The 21,006-nt window shown below is 38.0% G+C and overlaps 1 long non-coding RNA gene across 1 annotated transcript in view; it reads left to right on the forward strand.

Annotated features, from left to right (window-relative positions):
* LOC126063288 (uncharacterized) overlaps positions 1-20,790 on the forward strand; it is a 153,191-nt gene extending 132,401 nt beyond the window's left edge. Inside the window, exon 5 of the long non-coding RNA XR_007514256.1 lies at positions 20,620-20,790. This is a non-coding gene — a long non-coding RNA (uncharacterized LOC126063288). The remainder of the gene's footprint in view (positions 1-20,619) is intronic.
* The last annotated feature ends 216 nt before the right edge of the window (positions 20,791-21,006 follow it).

Consider the following 21,006-nt stretch of genomic DNA (forward strand, 5'->3'; position numbering starts at 1 on the left):
CTGAATTATTGGTTAGAACACAAATGTGGTGGAGTTTTAGTTATCTCTATTCTCACCCCTCTCTGCAGCTTTGTGGTAACCTTAAAAACAATCACAGTGAACACTACATCCTGAAAGCCACTGGAGGGGGATGAATGGATTTGGAGCTCCTGAAAAGCCCCATCTCAGAAAATGACCGTTATTGAACCTGCCTTCTTGTTCCCTGGAAGACCCCACTTGCAAGGCTCTAACTATTTGGCCTGACTCAGTGCTCCCACAGAGAGAACAGCCTTTTCCTCAAGGCTGTTGAATACAATTACAGACTATTATGAACATCATGACTGTCTGGGGTGGTAGATAACACTTGGGGCAAACAATAGACTAAAAAAAGCTGAAAAGGAAAATCTGCAGAATAAGATGTCCACAAGGGATTTGGAAAAACTCCAACATATTGCTGAAAATATAGAAAGATGTATATAGGAGTCAGGGGTGTGTGTATGTCCATGACTGTATGTATGCTCAGGAAAGAATGGAAAATACCCTATGCTCTCACTTCTGCTAACTCTGGGGCTCTGTGCAAGCAGGAAGTGAAGGCTAGGGCACAGTTGTGAACTGCCTGGTGAAATGTTCATGGTGTGTGCCCCAACAGACACACAGAACCCCTCAGCAACCACTGGCATATTTACCTGTTTCTGGCAATTAAGGAAATCTCTGTCCAATCATTAGAGCATCATTAAGATAACCAAGTCAATACTTCAGTGACAACACATGTAAAAGAATACAGACTGTATAGAATTTTTTCAGAGAAGTCACTAATCAAATGAACGATGACAAAAACAAATCTAGTGGAGGGAAAAAAAATTCAGTGTCTGAGGTTACTACGTCATGTCATTTAAACCATGTCCAGTTTTCAAAAAAATTATAAGACAAAGAAACAAGAAAGTATGACCTATACACAGGAGGAGGGAGGTGGAAAACAGCCAATAGAAACTGTTCCTGAGGAAGCACAGAAATTGAACTTATAAGACAAAGACTTCAAATCAGCTATTTTAAATATGTTCAAAAAACTAAAGGAAACCATGCTGAGAAAACTAATAAAAAGAATGAGAAAAATGCCTCATCAAATAAAGCATATGAATAAAAATGTGGAAAATTTCTTTTAAAGAACTAAATAAAAATTCTGCAGTTGAAAATTCAATAATCAAAGTGAAAATTTCACAGAGGGGCTCTGTGTTAGTGTCATATTTTTTCTGTTAAAAATCACCACAAACGTAATGGCTTTAAACAACACAAATTTATTTATCTCGTGGTTAGGGACATCAGATGTCAGAGATGGGTCTCACCAAGCTAAAATCAAGGTGGGCAGGGTTGTGTACTATTCTACAGGCTTTAGAACAGAATCAGTTTTCTTGCTTTTTCCGGCTTATGAAAGCTGCCTACATTTCTTGTCTCATGGACTTCTTTCATTTTCAAAGTCAGCATTGGCCCTCCAAATTTTTCTGAGGATCCTCTCTCTAGTTCTAACTCTCTGCCTCCTTCTCTCCCATTTAAGGACTCTCATGATTGCATTAGGCCCATTGGATAATGCAGGATACTCTTCTTATCTTAAGGTCAAGCTGAATAGCAACTCTCAACCTATGTGCAACACTAATTCTCTCTTGTCATATAACATAACTTATTCACAGGTTCTGGAGTTTACGATATAAACTTCATGGGGGGGGGGTCATTATTCTGCCTGCCACAAGATAGACAGCCAATTGTAGAACACAGAAGAAAAAATCCACAAATTGAAGATAGGTCAATTGAAATTATCCAGACTGAAAAAAAAAAAAAAATGAAAACTAAACAGAGCCACAGAGATCTTTGGAATGCTATCAAGCATATAAACATAGTGAGAATGCTAGAATAAAAGGAAAGAAAAGAGCAGAAAGAATATTTGAAGAAATAATGATTGAAAGCTTTAATGAAAAACATTAATCTACACATGCAGGAAATTCAATGCACTCCAAGTTGGATTAGCTCAAAGAGATCTGTACCTAGACACATATTAATCAAACTATCAAAAGCCAATGACAAAATACAATCTTGAAAGCAGTAAGAGAGAAGTGACTCATCATATACAATCCCCAATAAGATCAAAATTTGATTTCTCATCCAAAACTATGAAAGCCAGAGGCAGTGAGGAGACATATTCAAAGCACTGAAAAACAAAAACAAATAAAAAAAAAAACTATCAACCGAGAATTCTATACACAGCAAAATAACCTTCAGAAATAAAGGAAAAATTCAGGAAGTAAATAAATAAAAACAGAGAATTTGTTGCTAGCAGACATGTCCTAAAGAAATACTGAAGGGAGTCCTTCAAGCTGAGATGAAAGAACACAGGTCAGTAACTTGAAGCATCTTGAAGAAATAAAGACCATCATTAAAGGTAACTGCACAGGTAAATATGAAAGAGAGAACAAGTGTATTTTTTGTTTGTAGCTCTGTATTTTTTTTTTCTCCTATCCGACTTACAATGAGCAACAACAGGCTCAAACATAGCAATGATTATGAGGATGGCACAGGACCAGGCAATGTTTTGTTCTGTTGTACATAAGGTTGCTATGACTTGGAACTGGCTCTCTGACACCTAACAACAATCTGATTTAAAAGACAATTGGATAAAGCAATAATTATATATCTGTGTTTAAAGGCATACGATCCTTATATGTGTCATTTATGTCAGGGGCGTAGCAAGAGTAATGAGTACCCAAGGGTAATCACCAAGTTGCTCCCCCTCAATTCAGGTGTCCAGAGGCAATCTGTAAGTTGCACCTCCCCCCCATTTCAAGATGAATAAACGCTGTTAGTGGCGACACATCAGCAGAAAGGCCTTCCTCCTTCTTGTATGACTGCCTCAGTCAGGTGCCTTTCATATGGCACCTCAGAATGTCCTTCCATGACTCACCTGGTGCCCCCTTGGACTTGCACCTGGAGGCAGGTGCGTCCCTCTGTCCCCCTCTCTACCCTTCTGATTTATAAGACAATAACAGCAGAAAGAGGGAAGAGGGACTGGAGCTCTGCAGAATCAGTTTTTGTATACTATTAAGATAAAGTTAGTATTATTCTGAAGTAGATTGTTATAAACTAAGAAATTCCTTGCTTTCCTCAGGGCAACCAATAAGATAATATAGTAAAAGAAACAAGGGAATTAAAATAATAAACTAGAAAATATTTACTCAACACAAAAGAAGGCAGTAATGGAAGAATAGTGAAATAACAAAATACATAAACTCATTGCCATCGAGCCCATTCAACTCATAGCGACCTATAAAATGCATAAATATATGGAAAACAAATAGCAAAATGGTAGATATAAATCCGACTTTATCTGTAATTGCATTAATATCAGTGGGTTCCACACTCCAATTAAAAGCATAGACTGGCAAAAGAGAATTTTCAAAATAACCCAAGTATATGCTGGCTACAATAGACACAATTTAAATTCAAAGACACAAATATGTTACAGGAAAAAGGATGGAAAAGTATATATCATGCAAACAGTAACGGAGAGAGGTCTAAAATGGCTACGTTAATATCAGACTAAACAGATTTTACGACAAAAATTTTTACTAGAGACACAGGACATTTTATATAATAAAAAATCAATCCATCAAGAATATATAACAATTATAAACATATATGCATCTAACAACACAGCTCCAAAACACATGAAGCAAAAACTGGCAGAGTTGATGGTAGAAATGACAATTTAACAATAATAGTTGGAGACCTCAATACCCCACTTTCAATACTGGATAGAACAACTGTACATAAGATCAACAACAAAATAGAAAAATGGAACAACACTATAAATCAACTAGACCTAATAGGTAGACGTCTTTAGAATACTCCACTCAACAATGGAATACACATTCTTGTCCAGTGCACATGAAACATTTTGCTGGATAGGCCATAAAACAGGCCCCAAGAAATTTAAAAGGATTGAAATCATACCACATATGTTTTTTATGTTCTCTAATAAAAATACAATAAAATTAGAAATTAACCATAAAAGAAAATTTGGAAAAGTCAAAAATATGTGGAAGCAAACATTTTAAAACAATCACTGGGTCAAAGAAGAATCACAAGAAAAATTAGAAAATACTTTGAAATTAATGTAAACAAAAACACAATGTACGAAATTTATGGGATACAGTGAAAGAAGTGTTTACAGAGAAATTTAAAACAGAAAATGCTCATATTAAAAATTAAGAGAAATACCAGATCAATAGCCTATTGTCCACTTTTTCTTGTTGTTAGTTGCCGTTGAGTCAATTCCTGTTCATGGTGGCCCCACATGCACAGACTAGAACTGTTCCATCAGGTTTTCAAGGTTGTGACCTTTCAGAAGCACATTACCAGACCTGTCTTCCTTCCAAGGTGCCTCTGGGTAGATTCAAACCACCAAACTTTGAGTGCTTAACCCATTGTGCCACCCAATGCATCTTACTTTCACTTCAAGAAAACAGAAAAAAGAAGTGCAAACTAAACCTAAAGCAAACAGAAGGGAAAACAAACAAACAAACAAAAACTAGTGAAGATTATAGAGTTGAAATAAACGAAGTGAAGAAGTGAAAAATCAATGAGCCCAAAAAGTCCAAAAGTTGATTATGTGAAAAATCAATGAGCCCAAAAAGTCCAAAAGTTGATTCTGTGAAAAATCAAAAAAATTGACAAGACTTTAGCTGAGCTGACCATGAAAAAAAGAGAGAAGATTCCAATTATTAAAATCAGGAAAGAAAAAGGGAACACCATCCCTACATCCTTGAATTCCTTGATGGCTACACTGTTGTTATTGCTGTTAGGTGCCATTGAGTCAGTTCCTATTCACAGGACAAAACACTGCCGGGTCCTGCGCCATCCTCACCATCATTGTTATGCTTGAGCCCATTGTTGCAGCCATTGTGCCAATTCATCTCTCTGAGGGTCTTCTTTTTTGATGACAATCTACTTTACCAAGCATGATATCCTCCAGGGATTGGTCCCTGGATAACATGTCCAAAGTACATGGGACATAACCTCTCCATCCTTGCTTCTAAGGAGCAATAGGGCTGTAATTCTTCCAAGGTAGATTTGTTCATTCTTTTGGCAGTCCATGGCATTGAATATTCTTCCCCAACACCATAATTCAAATGCATTAATTCTTCTTTAAAGAAGTCCTTTGCAGCAGATTTACCCAATGCAATATATCCTTTGATTTCATGACTGCTGCTTCCATGGGCTTTGTTTGGAAATCCAAGTAAAATGAAATTCTTGACAACTTCAATCTTTTCTCCATTTATCATAATGTTACTTATTTGTCCAGTTGTAAGGATTTTTGTTTTCTTTATGTGAGGTGTAGTCCATACTGAGGGCTGTAGTCTTTGATCTTCATCAGTAAGTGCTCCAAGTCTTCTTTACTTTTAGCAAACAAGGTTGTGTCATCTGCATATTGCAGGTTGTTAATGAGTGTTCCCCCAATCCCAATGCCCTGTTCTTCTTCATATAGTCCAATTTCTCAGATTATTTCCTCAGAATACAGGTTAAATAAGTATAATGAAAGGATACAACCGTGACACACATCTTTCCTGACTTTAAATCACACAGTACATCCCCTTGTTCTGTTCAAATGACTGCCTCTTGGTCTATACAGGTTCATCATAAGCACAATTAAGTGTTCTGGAATTCCCATTCTTTGTAATGTTATCCATAATTTGTTACATTCGTATAGTTTAATGCCTCTGCATAGTCAACAACACAAGTAAACATCTTTCTGGTGTTCTCTGCTTTCAGCCAGGATCCATCTGACAACAAATATGATGTCCCTGGCTCCATGTTCTCTTCTGAATCTTATTGAATTCCTGGCAGTTCCCTGTCAATGTACTGCTACAACTGCTTTTGAGTTATCTTCAGCAAAATTTTAATTGTGTGTGATATTAATGATATTTTTTGATAGTTTCCACATTTTGTTGGATCATCTTTTTTTGGAATGGGCACAAATATGGATCTCTTGGCCAAGTAGCTGTTTTCCAAATTACTTGGCACAGACCAGCAAGCAACTCCAAAGCTGCATTCCTTTGTTGAAACATCTCAATTTGTATTCCATCAATTCCTGTAGTCTTATTTTTAGCCAATGCCTTCAGAGCAGCTTGGACTCTTTCCTTCAGTACCATTGGTCCTTGATCATATGCTGCCTCCTGAAATGGTTGAATACCAACCAATTCTTTTTGGTACAGTGACTCGGTGTATTCCTCCTATCTTCTTTTGATGCTTCCTGTGTCGTTCAATATTTTGCCCATAGGATCCTTCAAAATTGCAACTCGAGGCTCAATTTTTTTTTTTTTATGAGCTCGAGAAATGCCGAGTATGTTCTTCCCTTTTGTTTTTCTAAATCCATGCCTTTGCACATTTCATTATAATACTTTACTTTGTCTTCTCAAGCGGCCCTTTAAAATCTTCTGTTCAGCTCTTTTATGTCTTCATTTCTTCCATTCACCTTATCTCTCTGCTTTCAAGAGCAGGTTTCAGAGTCTCTCCTAACTTCGGTTTTGTTTTTTTCTTTCTTTCATGTCTTTTTAATGACCTTTTGCTTTCTTCATGTATGACGTCCTTGGTGTCATCCTACTACTTGTCTGATCTTCAGTCGTCAGTGTTCAATGCATCAAATCTATTCTTTAGATAGTCTCCAAATTCAGATGGGATATACCCAAGGTCGTATTTTGGCTCGCACGGACTTGTTTTCACTTTCTTCAGGTTCAATTTGAACTTGTATATGAGCAATTGACGGTCTGTTCCGCAGCTGCCCCAGCCTTGTTCTGACTATGATGCTGAGCTTTTTCATCATCTCTTTCCACAGATGTATTCAATTTGATTCCTGTGTTATAAAAGGAGTGCTAGGAAAAGACCTAGAAATTACCCATCCCACCATAACCCAGCCAAGATAGTGAATAAGAAGAAATGCTGTATTTTAGGAAGAATTGAAGAGATTACTGCCAACATCAAAGACATTAAAGTGTGTTCTCATCCCATCCCCTTTTAATTAAGCTGTCTGATTCCAGTAAAAACTAGATGAATCAGCTTGGATGAAAGCAGACTATTGTAAATCAAAAAGCAGCCCCAATTCAAAATGCTATGCTAGATGAGAGATCTTTACTAGAAGAGATCAACACAGCTTCCAGCACTTGATATGTGTGTATCAACCTGGTGAATGTGTCTCTTCCTATATCCACCAGTAAAGAAAGTCAAGAGTTTACTTTTATGTGAGAAGGACAGAAGTACATATTCACTATCTTGCTAGAGCTGTATTAATTCTTTTGTTCTCTGCCTTAATTGTTACTCTATAGAACAACTCAATCCCAAGAAAAGCTCAGTGAGCCACCTTATTAATATGATAATCAGACATAATAAGCAGAAATGGCAAATACATTGGATTCCCTTGGAAGACATTTAATGATACAAGGTAGAAGATAAATCGTATAAAATTTCAGAGATCTGCTCCATTGGTGAAGTTTGTAGAGATCCAACGGTCTGAAGCATAAGGATATGTTTCCTTATCTAAGGTAAAGGACATGTTATTGGAACGTGAATGCCCTACCACTAAGAAAGCTAGAAAGAATACAATAAAATGAAGTGGGAGAGGTAAACTGAGGCCAAATCTTGTAAGGAATTATAAGTCTTGATAAGCAGTTTAGATTTTATTCTAAATATGATAGGGAACCATTGGAAAGTTTGAAACAAGTAAGAAATGGAACATGGTTTTGCAAGATACTCTAGTTGCCAAATGGAAAATGAATCTTAAATGAAAAAGAGTGGAAGGAGGAAGACCAGTTTGGAGACTATTGCTGTCATCTAGGTGAAATGATGGCGTCTTAGACTAAAACAGTAGCAGGAGAAATGGACAGAAGAGATAGAGTTAAGATATATTTTGGAATTGGACCTTGCAGGACTTGTCGAGATCTTGGATGTGGTTGTTAACGGAAATATATATTTCAAAGAAGCTGTATTGTGACTTAAGCTCTGCAAAAAGACTGCACCCAAGAATTCGTATGTAAGACTAGAAATGTATCAGTATTAAAAAAACAGATATGTAGACTTTCAGTGACTTGGCTTGTCTATCTGTAAAACAGAAATAATAATACTTGCATCACAGACTGCTACTTCCATGGGTTTTGACTGTGGATCCAAGTAAAATGAAAACCTTGACAACTTCCGTATTTTCTCCATTTATCATGATGTTGCTTACTGGTTCAGCTGTGTGGATTTTTGTTTTCTTTATGTTGAGGAATTATCCATGCTGAAGGCTGTAGTCTTTAATCTTCATCAGTAAGTGTTTCAAGTCCTCTTCGCTTTTGGCAAGCAAGGTTGTGTCATCTGCATATCACAGGTTGTTAATGAGTCTTCTTCCAATCCTGATGCCACATTTTTCTTCGTATAGTCCAGCTTCTTAGATTATTTGATCATCATACAGACCGGATAGGTATGTGACAGGATACAACCCTGACACACACCTTTCCTGACTTTAAACCAATTCTACAGCACCTAACAACAACATCAAAGACTTGTCGCCAGGATTAAAAGAATTCATATATGTTTTATGGCACCAGAACATCACTTGTTGTATAATAAATGCTATTTAAGTGTGTTCAGTTTTTGATGATGATATAACTCCTTTCTCTTTCCAAATATTTTTGTTTTTCTACTTTTATCACCAATCATAGAAATTAATTTTATTACTTTATTTTTTGTAATTAGTAATTTTGTACTTGATATGGTTTTATCTATTTTTATTCCCTCTTTTATTGTATTAATTTTGCCTTTACTTTGCTAGTTTAATTTTTGTTCTTAGACATGTTAATAGTATCTCCTATGCCTCTGCCTTGGCTTTAACATGATAACGCTACCTGACTTTGTCTAGAGTTAAATTAGAATTGTTTAATTGCAAGAAATTCCTCTTCCCATTTACAAGATACTAGTTTGGCTTCTGAATTCTTAAATTACAGGTCTTCTCTGGGTTCAGGAGCACCTGCTCTCATTCAGAGTCAAACATGTTAATCACTGGGGCTGGCATGTAGAGGTGTGGAATGTAATAAGTGTCTATAGATTGTCTCCCTTCTGATGTGAAGTTCAAAGATTATCCTAACTGCTCCAGAAAGAGGAGCTTATATCCTAAAATTCCAAACACATTGAAGGTTGGTAATTTTAAGACACTTTGAACAGAAATCCATTTATTGCAGCAGTGTAATGGATTCACTCAATTTGTCAAGCCCCTCTAGTTCTAAGAAAGGATACTTTACAGCTGATTCTCTGAGCCTAGGACTCGCATCAGTGATAGGACTGTCTGTGGACCATACCAAGATGATTCTCTTCCCCAAGCAAGGCAGGAGAGTTGAGCCAGATCTCGGAAGTTCCAAATAGCAGAATGCTTTTCCATTGCAAGATTTCTGGGTGGTGCAGTTAAGCACTCAGCTACTAACCAAAAGGTTAGTGGTTCAAACTCACCTGGGGTGACTCAGAAGAAAGGCCTGGCAACCTGCTTCTGAAAGGCCACAACCGTGAAAATCCTATGGAGTGCAGTTCTACTCTGATATACATGGGATTGCCATGAGTCACAATGGACTCAACAGCAATTGGTTTGGTTTTTTGGCTGGTTTTCATTACCACTGAATAAAGATTAGAGTTTGTTCTTCTACAGTTCTATCAGAAAAGTGGTTTATTTTCCATTGGTTAGTTAACTGACTTTCTTAGCAAGACAAAATATAATACAATATCATTTTTCTAATTAACTATTATACATTTTTAGAATAATTCTACTTACTATCTTAACACGTTTGGCACCATTCTTATTTCCTCTTTTCCTGCTCTTTTAAAACAGTACATTCAGTGCTTAATCATAAACAAGGATAAACAAGAATAAGTAAAACTTTCTAAGTAATATCCTATACACCAATAGAACCTGGTTCTCAGAACTCAAGGAAACAAACACAAGGGGAAACAAGAGGTGCAAACTTGGACCAAAGAGAATCACAAAAGGGAGCCTTTCTAGAAATAAGACATCCATTGATCAGAGGCTGCTTCAAGACTACTGGGAATTTTGAGTACTCTTGAAGGCCAAGGGATGTTACAGAATCCCTGGAAGTCCTGCCAGTTAGCAATTGTGGGCACCGTCCCAACTTGCTTCAGGTTGCCACAGCAAACAAAGTAAAGACATTATTTGTCATTGAGGTGATATCCCACAGCTGGCTCCACCTGTAGCTCCATCCCAATTCCCCACACACAGATGAAACTCTAATCTCGCAAAGCAAAGCTAGCAGAAATTTGAACTTTCCCTACCGTCTTTATCTGGACCTTCAACGTTTGAAGAGAGACTTAAGTGATTTTTTTATTTTCTTAAACGAATCCCTCTAAGTTCTGAACCTGGGACAAATATAAACCTTCACTTATAGAATGATTCAAAAGAGAAAAATGCCAAGAGGATGAAAATACTGAAAATATCAAATGGTTCGAGAGAGAGAGATTCTTCATAAAGAAAACAGTGACCAACATAATATTATTTTCCTTCCTAGCACAAACCTCCAAGTAGCCGCCTCCAAACCAAGCAAGACATGGTCACTTCAAGACTACAGTAAAACCTGCCCAGTATCATAGCAATACACAAGTCTTCAGTGACAGATGAGGGATGGCTATGTATGGGGTACGTTGGCCAGGAATCGAAGCCAGATCACTTGCATGGAAGCAGGGAATTCTACCACAGAACCATCAGTGCCCTCTAGATAGAACTCTTTTATGTAATTCCTCAGTTCCTTATCTGTAAAATGGGAATATTAGATTACATCCATTATGTTGTTGATGTTGTTGTTAGGTGCCTTCGAGTCAGTTCTGACTCATAGTGACCGTATGTATCACAGAAAGAAACTGTCCAGTCCTGTGCCATCCTTACAATCGTTGTTATGCTTCACCCATTGTTGCAGCCACTGTGTCAATCCATTTCATTGAGGGTCTTCCTCTTTCCCGCTGACGCTGTACTCCGCCAAGCATGATGTCCTTCTCCAGGGACTGATCCCTCCTGACAACATGTCCAAAGTATGTGAGTCATAATCTCGCCATGCTTGCTTCTAAGGAGCATTCTGGCCGCACTTCTTCCGGGACAGATTTGTTCGTTCTTTTGGCAGTCCATGGTATATTCAATATTCTTCACCAACACCACAATTCAAAGGAGTCAATTCTTCTTCGATCTTCCTTATTCATTGTCCAGCTTTCCATGCATATGATGTGATTGAAAATACCATGGCTTGGGTCAGGTGCCCCTTAGTCTTCAAGGTAATATCTTTGCTTTTCAACACTTTAAAAAGGTCCTTTGCTGCAGAATTACCCTATGCAATGCACCTTTTGATTTCTTGACTGCTGCTTCCATAGGTGTTGATTGTGGCTACAACTAAAATGAAATCCTTGACAATTTCAGTCTTTTCTCAATTTATCATGATGTGGTTTATTGGTCCAGTTGTGAGGCTTTTTGTTTTCTTATGTTGAGGTGTAATTCATACTGAAGGCTGTGGTCTTTGATCTTCATTAATAAATGCTTCAAGTCCTCTTCACTTTCAGCAAGCAAGGTTGTGTCAGCTGCATAATGCAGGTTGTTAATGAGTCTTCCTCCAATCCTGATGCCCCATTCTTCTGCATATAGTCCAGCTTCTTGGATTATTGGTTCAGCATACATATTGAATAGGTATGGTGAAAGGATACAACCCTGACACACACCTTTCCTGACTTTAAACCACTCGGTATCCCCTTGTTCTGTCTGAACAACTGCCTCTTCATCTATGAAAAGGTTCCTCATGAGCACAATTAAGTGTTCTGGAATTTCTGTTCTTCCCAATGTTATCCATAATTTGTTATGATCCACACAGTCGAATACCTTTGCACAGTCAATAAAACACAGGTAGACATCCTTTTAGTATTCTCTGCTTTTAGCCAGGATCCATCTGACATCAGCAATGATATCCCTGGTTCCATGTCCTCTTCTGAATCTGGCATGAATTTCTGTCAGTTCCCTATCTATATTCTGCTGCAGCTGCTTTTGAATGATCTTCAGCAAAATTTTGCTTGCATGTGATATTAATGATATTGTTCTATGATTTCTGCATTTGGTTGGATCACCTTTCTTGGAAATAGGCATAAGTATGGATCTCTTCCGGTTGGTTGGCTGGGTAGCTGTCTTCCAAATTTCTTGGGATAAACAAGCAAGCACTTCCAGTGCTGAATCTGTTTGTTGAAACATCTCAATTAATATTCCATCACTTCCTGGAGCCTTGTTTTTCACCAGTGCCTCCACTGCAGCTTGGACTTCTTCCTTCAGTACCATTGGTTCCTGATCATATGCTACCTCTTGAAATGGCTGAACGTTGACTAACTTTTTTTGGTATAATGACTCTGTGTATTCCTTCCACCTTCTTTTGATGCTTCCTGCATTGTTTAATATTTTCCCCATAGAATCCTTCACTATTGCAACTCGAGGCTTGAATTTTTCCATCGGTTTTTTCAGCTTGAGACATGCCGAGAGTGGTCTTCCCTTTTGGTTTTCCATCTCCAGCACTTTACACGTGTCATTATAATACTTTACTTTGTCTTCTTAAGCTGCCCTTTGAAATCTTCTGTTCAGTTCTTTTACTTCATCATTTCTTCCTTTTGCTTTAGTTGCTCGACACTCAAGAGCAAGTTTCAGAGTCTCCTCTGACACCCATCTTGTTCTTTTCTGTTTTTCCTGTCTTTTCAATGAATTTTTGCTTTCTTCCTGTTTGATGTCCTTGATGTCATTCCACAACTCCTCTGGTGTTTGGCCATTAGTGTGCTACTCATCAAATCTATTCTTGAGATGGTCTCTAAATTCAGATGGGATATACTCAAGGTCATATTTTGGCTGTCATGGACTTTCTCTGATTTTCTTCAGTTTCAGCTTGAACTTGCATATGACCAAGTGATGGCTTGTTCCACAGCTGGCCCTGACCTTGTTCTGACTGATGACACTGAGCTTTTCCAACTTTTCTTTCCATAGATGTAGTTGATTCGATTCCTGTGTATTCCATCTGGCAAGGTCCATGTGTATAGTCGCCAGAAATAAGGTATTTGCAATGAAGAAGTCATTGGTCTTGCAAAATTCTATTATGAGATCTCCAATGTTGTTTCTATTACCAAGGCCATATTTTCCAACTACTGATCCTTCTTCTTTGTTTCCAACTTTCGTATTCCAATCACCAGTAATTGTCAATGCATCCTGATTGGATGTTAGATCAATTTCAGACTGCAGAAGCTAATAAAAATCTTCATTTCTTTCTCTTTGGTCTAAGTGGCTGGTGCGTATAGTTGAATAATAATTGTATTAACTGGTCTTTCTTGTAGGGGTATGGATATTATCCTATCACTGACAGTGTTGTATTTCAGGATAGATCTTGAAATGTTCTTTTTCATGATGCATGCAGCACCATTCCTTTTCAAGTTGTCATTCCTGGCAGAGTAGACTATGTGATTGTCCAATTCAAATGGCTAGTACCGGTCTATTTCAGCTCGCTGATGACTAAGATATCAATGTTTATGTGTTCCATTTCATTTTTGGCAATATCCAATTTTCCTAGATTCATACTTCATACTTTCTAGGTTCCAATTATTAATGGATGTTTGCAGCTGTTTATTCTCATTTTGAGTCATGCCACACCAGCAAATAAAGGTCTCAAAAGCTTGACTCCATCCACGTCATTAAGGTCAACTCTACTTTAAGGAGGCAGCTCTTCCCCTGTCATCTTCTGAGTATCTTCCAACCTGAGTGGCTCATCTTCTGGCACTATATCAGACAATGTTCTGTTGCTATTCCTAAGGTTTTCACTGGCTAAATCTTTTCAGAAGTAGACTGCTGAGTCCTTCTTCCTAGTCTGTCTTAGTCTGGAAGCTCAGCTGAAACCTGTCCTCCACGGGTGACCCTGCTGATATCTGAATACCAGTGGCATAGCTTCCAGCATCACAGCAACATGCAAGCCCCCACAGTACAACAAACTGACAGACTTGTGGGGTTATCTAGTGCTGTTATAACAGAAATATCACAAGTGGATGGCTTTAACAAAGAGAAATTTATTCTCTTACAGTCTAGGAGGCTAGAAGTCTGAATTCAGGGTGCCAGATCCAGGGAAAGGTCTTCTCTCTCTCTCTGTCAGCTCTGGAGGAAGGTGTTTGTCATCAATCTTCCCAAGTCTAGGAGATTCTCAGTGCAGGGATCCCTGGTCCAAAGGACGCACACACTCCTGGCTCTTCTTGCTTGGTGGTAATGAGGTCCAAATGTATCTCTACAATGAGCATACGATCAGAAATTAATCTGTGTGTAAGTTCTCTGGGTTTTTTTTTTTTTTTTAACAATGTAAAGCACAAATCAAATAAGGTGACACTCAACAGGGATAGACCTAAGATTCCACCCTTGGATCCAAGGTACTTGTTATACAAATACAGTATGGTTTAGGTGTGTGTTGCTAGCAGCACATCAGTGAAAATACTTGGGAGTTTCAGCTGACAATTAATTCAAAATTCTTCAACCACTTGATAAGGTCATTTTAAAAAGGCTAATACATTCTAATGTTAGCTTTTATTTGCCAGGTTGGAATTCCATCTGTGTGTGAGGAATTGAGATGGTCATTAAATTCAACCCCATCCAATGTTTGAGGAAATATTGTTCTAGCCTATGCTTAAATCTTTCCAATTATAGAGAATTTATGAATACCACCCTTTAGTCTATCTTCAACAGGTTTCAACAGAGCTTCCAGACTTAGACAGACTAGGCAGAAAGGCCTAGCAATCTGCTTCTGAAAATCAACCAGTGAAAACTATGTCTATCATAACAGTCCAAACCCACTGTTCATGGGTTCACCATGAGTTGGGGATGACTGGACAACAGCTAACAACAATAACAGCAACAATGTAATCATATGCTGGATCTGTGGAAGTGCAATTATCGCAATATCTACTGGCTACAACACTGTTGGGTACCACCCCTTAAAGTGGATTTAAACAAACTGAAGTACAAAGAGGAAAGAGTGACCAGGCTGTTGAAAACAGAACTTATGTTTGAAGCAAACACGATCTGAAGAGATTGATAGAACTTTCATGTTCACAAAGAGAATGTGAAAACTATCTTCAACTATTTAGAGAGTTTCCATGTGGAAGAAGGATTGTATTTATTTTGTATGGCTTAAGCTATGAAACTAAGTCAAAATGGTGACATATATAATTAGTCTATGTAAGGAAAGATTTTTTCTATTAAAACTTTTCAAGATAGACTAGAGAGTAGGATTCGGATTATCTCTATCATTGGAAGGATTTAAGCATAGACTGGGTGAATATTTGCTCAGTCATTGGATAGAGGTGAATTTAATGACCACTGAAGGCTGTTCCATTTCTACGATTAATATGAGTCTTGATCATAAAATTATACAGGCTGCATATGAGCCCTGGTGGCTCAGTAGTTAAGAACTCAGCTGCTAACTCAAAAGGTCAGAGGTTTAAACACACCAGCGACTCTGCAGGAAAAAGATGTGGCAATCTGCTTCTATAAAGACTACAGACTTGGAAGCCCTCAGAGGCGGTTGTACTCAGTGGCACTCAGCGGCGTAGGGTAAGCGTTATATTAAAAACCAGTTGCCGTTGAGTACACTTCAATTCATGGCAACCTCGTACGTGTCAGCGTAGAACTGTGAGCCACAGAGTTTCTTCAATGACTAGTTTTGCTGAAGTTGACTGCCAAGTCTTTCTTCTGAGGCACGTTTGGGTGGAATCAAACCTCCATCCTTTCGGTTAGCAGCTGAGCTCACTAAGTATTTGCATCACCCAGAGGCTATGTGTTTTTATATCCTAAAAAGCCTTGCCCAATTTAAACACATAGCACAGATTGCTTTTTCTCGAATCCTCAGTGACACTGAGTTTGCCGAGTTCTACACCATTATTTCCAAAGAAAAATGAGAACTCCTGAGAGAGGTGTGGAAAAAAGGAATTATTACACATCTGTTAATCAAATAAGCAAAGCCTTATCTAAGCACCAAACAACATCATAACCATGGAAGATAAACACCACAATATGAAAAGCAAAACATTTTTGCTTGATTTTACTTTCATTATCTTAGAATTAGGTTTGTAGTTTCTTTTTTTTTTAATTTACAAGAAAATTTATAGGACTTATTTTTGCCTAACAACTAACCTTACAAAAAGACCTGACTGAACTAAGAAAACAATTTTGATTTTTTTAATAGTTTTATAACAAAGTACATCCCTTCGCTTTAGGATAATTCACCATAAATTCAACCTGAAAATTCCATTCCAAGAAGTAGTGACTTTGCTCAGTTCCCTAAGTCCCTAACATGTCATCAAAGAATTGCTTTTGGAGATTACCCAGATGGAAATGATTATCATTAAGAATTGTATGTATTTACAAGGAAATCCAAATATTTAAAATTTTATACTCCTAGGAAAACCCACAAGGAGAGACACCTCTGCAGCAAAAGAAGGAAAGAAAAGAAAGTGGGGAATCCATTCAAGTGTTTTTTTATTTTTGCTCTGTAAAGTAGGCAAAAGTGATATGGTAGGGTCACAAACTGAAAAGAGACAGGTTTAATTTGCTTTGTTTTTGTTTTAAATGTACTCAACATATTTAAAATTTTTTAATTCAATGCTAGCATATAAAAATGAGGAGGTTTTATGTTTTAAAATCTACATTTCCAATTAACTTGAAAAATCAAAAGATCTGGTCACACTGGGACCCCTTTACCTCATGACAGCAAGCAGTAGTAATTAAATTGAACTATTAAAGTGTTCTCCTCTGGTGGTGCGATGGTTAAGAGCTACGCGGCTGCTAACCAAAAGGTCGGCACTTTGAATCCATGATCTGCTCCTTGGAAACCCTATGAGGCCAGTTCTACTCTGTCCTGTAGGGTCGCCATGAGTCAAAATCAACTCAATGGCAATGGGTTTGAGTTTTTTGGTTCCTCTTTAGAAAGGACGTGATCCCACAGTTTGCCAAAGATCCCGCTACCTCATATTGTGTTATATTCCTGGCCCATTTCACCTAGGCACTTACCCTTGCAATCATCTGAGTTTCTACCATGAGCCCAAGCACACACATTTATGTGAGTATAAAGCATTTGGATAGTCTGTACCTCCCAGTATTCCATTAGCCAACCCTGTGCATATCCCTACACAAGTCATGCACTGAGTCTCTCATTGTGGAAATTAGAGGATATATTTTATATGACTCCAGGAATGAAAGTGATTCTGCAGGCCCACCTCCTGAGCCCTCCTGACTGAGGGAAAGAGATCCTGGGCTCCATACTGGTAAGGAGTTGGCTTTACATCTGCCTAGATATAAAAGGCTTTAAACTGACACTTAGGATGCCGAGAACCTGTTGCGCTCAGGAAAACAGGAAAAATCATACACCCACCCTCACAACTCTGAACCTGTGAATGTCACAGGCATTTGACCAGGGTCCGAGAGGATGAAAGAGGTGGTAAGAGAGAGATTCTTAATTAGTCTGCTTTAGTGATGATGGAGTCATGGATTGACTATGGGATTTGTCCAAAGACCCTTTGTCCAAAGACCACCAGGTCACACATGTAGTTAAACAAGTTGAATTTATTATTCATTATACGAAGGATAACATGCACCATGGAGAACTGAGGGGTGTCTCAGTAAGAGGGTGACAGAAATAACATAAGATTTGGGCTTTAATTGGGTGATTTTGGAGAGGGTCTGCAGTCAGAATACTCTTGTTTCAAATCTGACCTGGTTCACTGACCTTCTGCATGACCTTGAATACAACACTTAATGTCACTAAACAATAGAATTCTTACTGTAAAACAATTAACAACACACTTCCCTTAGTAGATTTTTGTGGTAAGGGTTAAATGAAATGATGCTTTCAAAGAACTTGGTTCTGTGCTGGCCTTTAAGTGTTTAGTGCGGGCCACTCTCGGAGTATTTGCCAGTGAGTTACTCCAGCAACTTATTTCTTGTTTATTCCCTACTTTTGTTGAAAACACCATTCAGACTTAGACAAAAGGCCTATCTCACTGTCTTATAAAATCTTCATTTCTTGTTCATCTCTGAGGTACGCAGAGTGCCTGGTGCAGAAAGGGGTGTCACCAGAAGAAAGAAAAGAGACCATAGTAGGGTAAATGAAGGTACCATTTTGGCCCACTTTTCAACTTTTACCAGGGTGGACCCAGATACCTAAGGCTAGTAATTATTCTGGACATGGGATGTGGTTTCCTGAATTTAGTTCTGGAGTTATGTTCATTCTCAACAGTGAAAGCAACCTTGTTCCTTTTACTGTCTGATATAAAGATCAAACAATTGATAATTATGAACATATTTTGAGCTTACTAAATGGTCTATGTTTTAGCTCCCAGAGAAATCTGGAATTTTTTTTTTAATACCACGATATTTTTAACTCTAATCAAAATTGATGCTTCCCTGAGAGGGGACAATAGATCTTACCCAGCCACTGTTTCTTCCTCACATTCTGGGGTTCATTTGAGGACCCATTTGTTTAGGGCTCCAACTGCATCCCCAGCTTCCACAGAAATAATTATTCTTTCACTCCACACCATTCTTCCTCCTCTTGGAAATCGGTCACTAACTGACTCAGAATCATTTTCCATTCCATATGTTGCCAAAATATCTTTAGCTAGCCCATCATTAATCAACTGATAATTACCTCCCAATGTTGGTCATAAACATTGACATAAGAGACTTTCTTCTAAACTTCACATTTGCTTATAACATTTCTTAACATGAAGTTAAAGCATCTTGTAATTTGTGATTATATTGAAAGGGGTTTAATTGTGCCCACAGAAAATTGAGGAAGAACAGGCTATTACCGGGAGACTCCCTGGAGCACTATGGAACAGGGAAAGCTGTTTGACTGTGGAAATAGTTCAACTCTCTGTTATTTTCCCTGCCATTTCTGTATTCCAGAACTTTAAGACTTCATCTTTCAGTTTCATACATTTTTAGATTTGACATTATCTTTATTTAAGGTGATATATGTTGAAGAAAAATAAATTTAGGGATACCAGTTAGAAAAGTTTTCATTAATTGTATATCATTTAAAATAACATGTTTATCTCATGGTTGATCAATTTCTGCTTGTAAAAATGAAAGTATTGACATAAGCAGCAAACATAAAGACAAACCCTCAAGCTTTCTCTGAATCAAGTCAAAGTTTCTACCAGTATAATCATACAAGGATCACAGTCCATGTTTTGTTTTGGTTTTTTTTTTTCCGGAGTATCCCTGAATGAAATCTTTTCTATCTTCTCCATGGCCTGGGTTCCACAATGGTCTTGTCCTTCACTAGAACCTCTATGTTTTCTCCATAAACACTTCTTTTGTATCATCAAACACAATGGCATGTCTCATGGAAGAGGGTGTCAAGGTGTCAGAAGGAAAGGTTTGGGACTTATTGTTAGAACCTTACACAATTAGTCTTAGTGTGGGCATTCTGTTTCTACCACTTCCTTAGTGACTGGGCACGATGTGTAAATTCTCTGCATCTTAGTTTTCTCAAATGGACATTAGCATACAAATTATTTACTTAGAGCAGAGTTGTGAGAGTAAAATGCAACTACAAGAGACAAAGCACCTAGCTTGGAGCAGAGTCGTAAGCCAACATCTAATGCTTACCTTAATGCGTTACCAAAAACCCTTTGCTAATGAGTTTGTTCTGACTCATAGTGACCTATATGAGTTATAAAAAACCAAAAACCAAACCCGTTGCCGTCGAGTCAATTCTGATTCACGGAGACCCTATAGGACAGAGTAGACCTGCCCCATAGAGTTTCCAGGGTGCACCCAGTGGATTCGACCTTTTGATTAGCAGCCATAGCACTTCACCACTACTCCACCAGGGTTTCCATACGAGTTATAAACAAAAAAAAAAAAAATTTTTTTTTTTTTTGTTTTGGAGAGATAAATAACTGCTTGTCCATTTAAGCCACTGAATTGTGTTGGGCTTCCTTTAGATAGCTGCCTAGGGTTACCCTATGTGGACTTGGTGGTGCAGTGGTTAAGAGCTCGGCTGCTAAGCAAAAGGTCGGCAGTTTGAATCTACAAGGCGCTTCTTAGAAACCCTAAACCCTATGGGGCAGTTCTATTCTATCCTGTAGGATCGCTATAGCCAGAATTGACTCAACGCCAATGGATTTAGTTTTTTTTTTTTTTAGTCTTACCCTACCTAATACACCCTCTTAAAAAAAAAAATTAGATTAATGTATATTTATAATGAGAGGAGATCTGGTGGCACAGTGGTTAAAAGCACTCAGCCGCTAACCGAAAGGGCATTCAATCCCAGCAGCTACTCCGTGGAAGAAAGATGTGGCAGTCTCCTTTCATGACGATTTCAGCCTAGGAAAACCTATGGGGCAGTTCTACTCTGTCCTATAGGCTCCCTATGAATTGAAATCAACTCGACAATAACAGGTTTGGTTTGGATTTTTAATGATGTGTGATAGGAGTTATGGTAGTGACTTCTAGTGTTGGCTAATATCTCTTCCTTTCAAATAACTGAGGGAATTATACTTTCTTGCTTGTTTCAGTAAAGCAGAATCATGTGATGTCCTGGCCAGTGAAATGCGAGCTCATCATTTTTAGGCTCTCTACTATGGCAACCAAGAAGATTACATATTTCAAGTTGTGCAACCACAAGAAGGTCACACCTCTGTCAACTCCCATTGACTGGGAAGCAGTACCACTCCCTACCAACAACAACTGACATTTACTTAAAGTAAGAATTAAATTTTTGTTGTGTTAAGGCACTGAAATTTTTGGGTTGTTATTGCTACAGCACACTATTATTAGCCTATATTAACAAAGATGCTCAAGATTTGTGCTGTTGAAGAGTTGGACATCATCAAGTGCAGTATTCCATGATTATCTCAGCTAGTAAGCACACTAAAGGATGAAATTTCAGAGAAATATGGAAA

Source organism: Elephas maximus, chromosome 19 (assembly GCF_024166365.1).
Source record: "Elephas maximus indicus isolate mEleMax1 chromosome 19, mEleMax1 primary haplotype, whole genome shotgun sequence".
In the NCBI taxonomy this organism is placed as follows: Eukaryota; Metazoa; Chordata; class Mammalia; order Proboscidea; family Elephantidae; genus Elephas; species Elephas maximus.